Raw genomic sequence first — 8,361 nt, forward strand, 5'->3', positions numbered from 1 at the left:
TAAGTAGAATCAGTACTGCATGTATTAACTTTGACAATATTTTTTATTGTGCTTTAATTGTAGCCATGTTTGTGTCTAACAAGATAGGTCACAAACAGTCAAATGTGTCACAAGCTGCTTGCCCACTGAGAACCAGCAGGGGTATTTAATTCCCATCAGCCCTGGGGAAAACTAGGAATCAGTTAATCAGATCTCTTATTCAGACACATCTCTGATGGGGGAGATAGATTGCTAATTAGAGACGATGTAATTGGACCAGACAGTCGTACAAATCCAACCAGGGCTTTTTGTTCCTCACTTAATCTCCTGCATCAAGGGGAGTCTTACATCACTGGACAGGATCAGAAAGCAATTATTTGCGTCAAGCGCCTAAAAAGTATACAAGTAATACAAATGTTCCTCACTTATAGCTGTCTAACTATTGAGTGGGAGCAACATAGGTCTCTTCATGATAAAAATTTCACAGTGTAAAAAAAAATGCAGCACAGAGTTTTCAATCCACACCAGCTGAACTCTGTCACTTAACGTGGCAAAATGCTGCGTCTGCAACATTCTCCATATGAATAACAGTTTGGTGACTGTAAATGAAGGATCCAAATGCAGGACAGGGAAAGAAGGATGTGCTGTAATAACACTCATAGAAACAGAAGTGTCTCCAGACTATGACAAGCTGCAGGGCATGGAATTACAAAAATAGGAAAACAAAATTGGTTACAGAAAACAAAAGAAATGAAACAAAATAATAGCCAGTGCCTCTGAGATAATATTAAGATAAAACTAAATAATGTCAAACAAAGAATATTCTTATATTTCTTTTTGTGTATGTGTGTTTTTTTTGTAACTTTGATTTTCTGTCAGTTTTTAACAGGGCAGTGACAGAGTCACCTGATGACCACCCTTCCAAGTAAAGCCAAACCATTTCTGCAGAGTCATAACTGAAAGGGGTGACAAAGTAAATCAATAAAGGGAACCTCTTGGAGCTTTTTGTCCAATACTCTGACATAAGCTTTCCTGCAGGGAAACTTAGTTTGGGTTGTATCTTTGTCACGTCAGTCACTATGTCCCAAAAAGAGAGAAGTGGAAAGAATCTAAACTATTCAACTTCTTACTCTGCTTCGAAAAAATTCATGTTTTTTGTTTGAAGTTGTCTAGCTGTTCAAACTGTGGGCTACACGTGTGGCCAGTCACCAGGGAAATGTACGTTTGTCCGGTTTTTGTGGTGTTTGTGTCTAACTCACGAATCTACACAGTTAATCCTGGCAAGCAGCCCAGATCATCTTTACTCTAAAGGTTAACCTCTTCATTCCTTTTCAATCAGGGCCACAGCTTATCTGGCCTAACCTGCTGGAGTGGACTCAATCTTGGCCCAAAGAGTGAAGTAAGGCAGGGATTTCTCGTAGGAGGAATCAATCACTGCCAAGCTCCTCGGAGCTAACCTTCACTCGGACTTAGTTGCAGAGCTCAGCAGGCTCGTCTTGTCCCAATGCATGCTGCATGTGGCAGGACGCAGAAACGCAGACTGAAATTACTGACCTAACTGGAGGATTTTCAGCATTTTGGTCGACAAAACAAATTTGGGGAATTTCAGGTGAAGAGGGTGCAAAGCCTTGCAATAGCCAATGCAACAGCAGATGTCGACTCCTCAGTAAGATAATCTCATTCAGTTATTTCAAAAAGGCAAACAGAGCTGCATTTACGTCACGCAGTCTGCATTTGTGTGATGAATGTATCTATTTGCCATATGAGCAGAATATTCAAGAAGAGATGTAATAAAGCTTATATGCATGTGAATTCTGGATTATGGCTCACAGATCTTAACATTTTTTCTGTGTGCCAGGATTCTGCAGGAGAATACTGTGTTGCACCAGGACTGATGCATGATATCACTAAACTGTAGGATTAGACTGGAAATTGTTTTCAGAGAAAAACAATTAATCAGAGTAGAGACGGAAAACACAAAGTTCACTGTAAAGGCATTGCAACTTCTCTTTAAGACTTGGAGAGTTGTAAAATGTGGACAAAATCAGAACACAAATAAAGTACTGACATTTGTAAGATTTTTTTAGAAAAAAAAGAAAAATGTCTCATGTTGAAGCAGCAAAAAAATAAAAAATAAAAATCAACAGGACCCATAAAATTATGATTACAAATAAAATAGGCCATTGTTCAGCATGGAAAGTAGCTGTGTGTTAAGAATATTTTTTTTGAAGTTTGTGTTTTTATGCTTTATTTTATTTCAATAAAATGTGTGCTCAGTGAATAAAGTGCTTTACAAAGATAAATATTATTCCCAATGTGTTTACAATGCGCACAGCAGATGAATTGGTGTGATGACAAAAAGAAAACTCTGTGAAGAGAAATGGGAAAAGAAAATCCTAAAGTGCTGACCGTATCAGAAATGCAAAACTAAAGCATTTTTTTTTAGAGAATTTGATATCCAATCCATTGATATAATTTGTATCCACCTGTAATTATGGGATAAGATGATGTTTACCTTAAGGATTTACACTTAATTTATGATTGCAATAAATTCTGTAGAAACAACAACAGCAAGATATTTAGGTTTCAAAACAACCATGACTATTATATTAAGAATCCAAATAGCTTGTGTCTGATTTATAATGCTGGAAAATTTTGTACACTTGTGGGACAAGCCAATTCAGTGAGTCATATCTTCAGACTTTTTGCTTCTAGAAATACTAAGACAAATTGCTCATTTGAAAAGAAGCATCAAAAAAGCAGAGCAGTTAAAACTTAGATAGAAACCAAAGATATAAATTCACACTGTTCCATGATGCTGCAGTGGAGAAGATGGAACAATAACTCTTCCTCATTTTTATATTTCTTCCTGTAGTTTTGAAAGATTTGTCGACATCAAAACAATGCAAACAACCAACAGCATACTCTCTCCCTTACACTGCGTATGTTTTAGTATCTATTATTGCAGGTGTAATTTTAAGATTGTTAATGGAATTAATTTAAAATTATTGCAGCATATTTTAGACTTTATTCGCCATTCAAATGTTTATGAAACTGGATAGATCATTTCATTTGTCTTTTGTAATTTTGATGAACAGGATGGTACAGCCCAACCTGCCTGGTGATTTACAACTTAGAAAAAAAGCTCTGAAAAAGTTTGGGAACAGATTGAACTGTGTGTTTTTCCTCAGTGACAGGGCTGCTTTTATATGAAGCTCAATTCTACCCAGAGGAGTTAGGAAGATTAGTTATTTGTTTTGTTGCTCCATTAAACAGATGCATTATTTATGAAGTCAAATAACCACAAAACCTTGTTGAAATGTTCGTGGGATGTTGAGATAAAAAACCAGTGAATCATTTGCCAATTATTTCGCTGTTTATGGAAGAATGATCTTCATAACTCCCCCACTAAGTGTGACGGTGCAGAAGCAAGGATATGTCAGACAATTTATGCAGCCAGTAACTGGCAGACAACACAAGTCACTCTGGCATTCATGCATATTACCGCATGGCCTTGATGGTGGGCTTCATAAGTATTTAAGTGCCTTAAGTAATCGTTTAAATGCATGGAGCTTATCCCTCATGAATATGCTCGAATGTACTATGCATCCCCCTTACACTTGCTTGGTTTCTTCTATTTCATGTATTTCATAAACAATAAATTTCCATGTAATTCGCTCTAAGCTCTTGTGTCAGTGTAGCTGGATTTACAGAATGGCGATTATTATGATTTCTATCAATGATACTTAACTCTAACCACTTGTGAGTAGCCTTTAAAAGACCAGATCATTGCTTATTTGGCCTCATCAAAGCTCTTAACTGTGACTATGTAATTTATGTACCTTCAAATGAAAAGTAAATAAATGTCCCGTTTAATTATCTACTATCAATGACAAAGAATCTTGCAGTCTGCACATCACATTTGCTTGTTAAGCACCACATAAAGGCTTTTCTTCAAGAGTCTGCGACTTGACCTTGGAGTTTTATTTTGATCAAGGGGACTTGTGTTGATATTTTGATCCAAAACGATCACAGCAATATTTAAAATTGTGCAAGTAATAAGAAAAGATATCTAGCATATTTGTTCAACTTTGATTAAGACAGTAAACAAATGGATCATCTCTGGAGACTTTTTCAAAATTACCAGCACAATCAATACTGGCATTCATTCAATAAAAAAGTAAAATATAACTTTGATCTTTGCTATAAATAGCACAGAGAAAGTTCTGTTTACCTGTCCCAAACTCACATTTAGCACCTTTTGTACTATAAGGGCTTATCCTGCCCACTAGCACTATGGATAAACATACTAAGATCCATCCTCCCAGCTTAGAATTAGGTAAGGGACAAATTGGCATGTTAAATTTCAACCTCATATAATGTCAGCTTCTCCAAGATATTGTCAACAACCTCCATTCCACTTTTCCCATAAAATTGGAATATGAAAACTAATTAATATCAAGCTTTAATTCAGAGGATGAGTGAGTAGAGAAGTGCAAGGTAGGAAATTATTAAGAAATGCTTCTTAACCACAAATGATCATATCGAGACACTCAACAGTATTACTGATGTGTTTTTTTCTGATATTGTACAGCCCAAAGTCATGTGTAAATACATGCACCATAAAAATTTTGTCTTTGTGCTCTATTCAAAGAAAACTTTGATGTTAGAACTTGGAAATTCCAATGCTTTACTACAGCCTCTAATGTCAGACACCCACAGAACAGCTGTGGCTCCGTGGGTAAAATAGTTGTAGGTTCCGATCACAACCTGCAACTGAGCTCAAGGGCTTAGTTGTGCGCCTGAGCAAGACACTTAAATCCACGTTGTCTGTCTGTGTATCAGTGTATAAATGTGTGTGTATGTGTGAGTACAAATTGGTGAATGTGACTTTAATACAAAGTGATTTGAATGGTCAAAATGATTGGAAAAAGCTGTATGTAAGTTCAGCCCGTTTATGCCGAGGGTATGCAGGTCTAATTATCGAGTGCTATTGTCCTGCGATGTTTGGATGCATACCTGCTCCAACACACCTGACTGAAATGGATGATTTATGACAAGGCCTTTACAAAACTCACTGGCTTGCCAAGCAAACAACTCAGCCTTTTGATTCAGGTGTGTTGGAGCAGAACTGGTCTGGAGTTGCAGACCCATGTTTTATGTTAAAAGTAAAAGCTCTCCAGTTGGGCAAATATCAGTATGATTCAAAAAAGCATTTCAACAAAGAAACACCACAGACAATCTCTCACCTCAAAGTAAAATTTTCCAGCATAGACGTACTCGCCAGGAAGATGTAAAAAGTTCCCACATCCTCATTCTTTAAGGGTTTGGAAGACGTTTGGATCATCACAGCACCTCCCAGCCTGAGCCTCAGGAAAGTAGGGTTGCCTGATTGAGTTTTGATAAGAGAGACACTTCCGATCCTTCGCAGAGGCGTTCCGGATCCCCCAGAGTCTCTCCCTCTTCCCACTCCCACTCGTTGCAGGCTGTCTTGTGGAGCACACTGGCCAGACTGGTCCCTTCTGCTCTGGAAATAGATCTCCACAAGATTTCCTCGAAGGCCCTTCATTGCTTCAGTTTTTTCTGCTTCCTGACTCGCGCTTCCAGATCTGCTTCCTGAGCTGAACCAAGATGGTTCTGGCTTAAGCTGAGCCACACAGAATCCCCCTGGAGAAACCAGACAAGCTCCTCTGACTTCCTTCGTCTCCCAGAAGGCATAGGCTGTCACACAGTGCGTCATCCTTGGCCTTAGCCTCATTATCTCCATTAGAGTCCACATTTCTTGCCTGAAAGTGATATTGCTTTCTGTGGGCATGTGGAAAAGAATCTTGACAAATGGGTATGAGGATCGAACCTGACGGACCAAAAGAACTCCAAGGATTTTCCGTCCGCTAAGGAGGAGATCAGGAGGAATGGTGGCATCTACAGCAAGGGGGCCAAAAGAAGCCTTGATAGCTGGCTGGAGGAACCCAGCTCCCAGACTGCTTATGAAAAAAAGTCTGAGTCTGAACTTTGAGACTTGAGTTGCTTGGGGTCCCTGTACCTTGTTCCAGAAACACATGGTCTGCATTGAAGATCTGAAATTTGATGGATGGGTAAATAGGTGAAGGACTGGGGAGAGCTCAGCATCTTCAGCTTTCTGACATCCTGCAGCTGAAATGGAAGAATTTACATGGATTAATTTAAAAAGGACTCGAAAAAATTACAGTTTATACTATTATATTGTGAAGGTGTCAACTGATTTCAGTCGCAAGTTTAGTCTGTGACAAAAGTTTTTTTTTTTCTTTCAAATAATTTTAGTTATAAAATATGTTGAGAAAGTATCATGGCCGGAATCATACTTTCCGTGCTCATCTGAGAGACTGATGGCTCAAGGACAGTGAATTACTTCAAGTTATTTCACCACGAAAGATTTTTAGCAGGTAATTGATTATCCAATAATATTGTGTAGTGAGGCAAGCCTCAAAAGGGGTTGAGTTTGAAATAAACTGAACTATGTTTGAAATAGTTAAAGCAATGGTTTCTCAAATGAAAAACAAAAATCAAAGATTGGTAAACAGTTTTCTAATGTAGTATCCTTCCCTACAATAGCTGAAAAAAGAGATTGGTAAGAAAATTAAAACAACTAATTGCAATATCAGCTTTATAATCCATAAATTGATCTGGCTCTTTAGAAGATGAACTTAACAAATTTTTCATTTTCTGTGTTGTTATTAACGTGCATTAACAAAACCAACTGGAACATCAAAAAGGAAATGTCTTCAAAGAAAAAGTTGAACAAATGCTGTATTAAACATTTGAGAACTACTCTTTGTCGCCAGATGTTTGTGCCATCGAGTTTAATAAAAATGTCACTTGGTCCCTCATTATTCCACCCCAAAAAGCATGAGAGTTGCGTCTGAGTTTACAGGCTTGTAAACCCAGCTTTTCAATATATAACTCATGGTTTATCACATTCTTGCACAGTAGTTAAAGTCCAGACTGACAGAATGAAGCAAGCAAAGATGAATGTAATTTAAGGCATTCGTTTTAGCTTTTGATTTGTAACTCTAGATGATGATAGTGCTGCTAATCAATAGATGCACCATTTATTGATCTGATGACTTACTGAGTTTTAGTTGGAATGCATGGAGTGAGTTACATTAAAAGTTAATGAGTTTAATATGCACAAAGGGCTCCTTATTATTTATACACACACTGCACACATATCTCATGCATAACAATAATCAAATATTAGTCTTTTCACAAGATATATCAGCATTGAAACATGGATATCGCCAGTTTGCTGCTTCTTCACAGCCATTGATGCAGGTTATCTTTAAACAAGCAGAGAAACAGCTGTGCAACCTCAGCTCCAGGCCTCTTTAATCCCACAGATGAAGCCTCCTGATGCACACTGGAGAGCCTGCTGTCACTTTCATTTAGACAGAGGGATAACAAAATGGGATGAGGCCATGGGTTGTAACCACAAACCCACGCAAAGTCGGAATTCATAACCTGACAGCTGCATAAATCAATAAAATAAGGACACAGATCTGGGATTTTCAGCAAAAACGCTTTGAGTGGTCATCAAAAAAAGGTCTAAAATCTATGTAATGCATGTTCCATTGTGTTTGAGTGTTCTCATTCGGAGACAAACACTTTCAAAAACACTGCTTTGCATGTACAATAGTATTAAACATTTCTGAAGCCTTCACTTTCAACCCATTTTTACATAAGCAAATGTTTTCATCTCAGGTTGTCTTCAAAATAAGGACATCTGTTAAAACAAGATGTAGACACAAAATAACGCTTTGTTTTATCTCATAATGGTCTCACCTTTAATAGCTGTAAGAACTCCCACAAATGGAAAAAGTGACCTGAGGGAAAAGTTGAACATCATTTCAAAAAAATTGCAAGTTCTTGTTATTCTCTGCTCTGAGCTCCAGTGTGCACACGCTTAAAATAAGTGCAGGATGGAAGTCATAACATTATCTGGTGTCCAGTTGAGTCACTTGCTCTGATTGCAAAGGATGAAACAAGGAGAAATAAAAATTGTTACACTTTCACATCCACCTAAATCTTCTCCCAGACACAAGTGGATCAGTTTTAAATGCTGCGTCCCGTTTCTTGCTCTTCCTTTGGGAGAGAGGCTGATGACTGATACCACAGGGCAGCATCAGATACGACTTTCCATGCTAGAAAATCAGTAAACAGTCAGTCAGATTAAGCACACCCACGTGGGTATAATCTGCCAGTATATGAGTGGGAGTGTTGCAGGGGTGAGGGGAGGGGGGGCGGTGAGCAAATGAAACGCGCACAAGGTCGAAGGATGAGTGGTTTCCTCAATGGCAGTGGGTTTAACAAATAAACATTAACCCAAGATCCCTATTTTTATGTTTT

The 8,361-nt window shown here is 38.1% G+C and overlaps 1 pseudogene; it reads right to left on the bottom strand.

Moving 5' to 3' along the window:
• The window catches only part of LOC129356354 (transmembrane protein 132D-like), a 28,145-nt pseudogene extending 20,028 nt beyond the window's left edge, over positions 1–8,117 (bottom strand).
• Between the last annotated feature and the right edge of the window lie 244 nt (positions 8,118–8,361).

This window comes from Poeciliopsis prolifica, unplaced genomic scaffold (assembly GCF_027474105.1).
Source record: "Poeciliopsis prolifica strain line A6 unplaced genomic scaffold, Auburn_PproV2 SCAFFOLD167, whole genome shotgun sequence".
Lineage (NCBI taxonomy): Eukaryota > Metazoa > Chordata > Actinopteri > Cyprinodontiformes > Poeciliidae > Poeciliopsis > Poeciliopsis prolifica.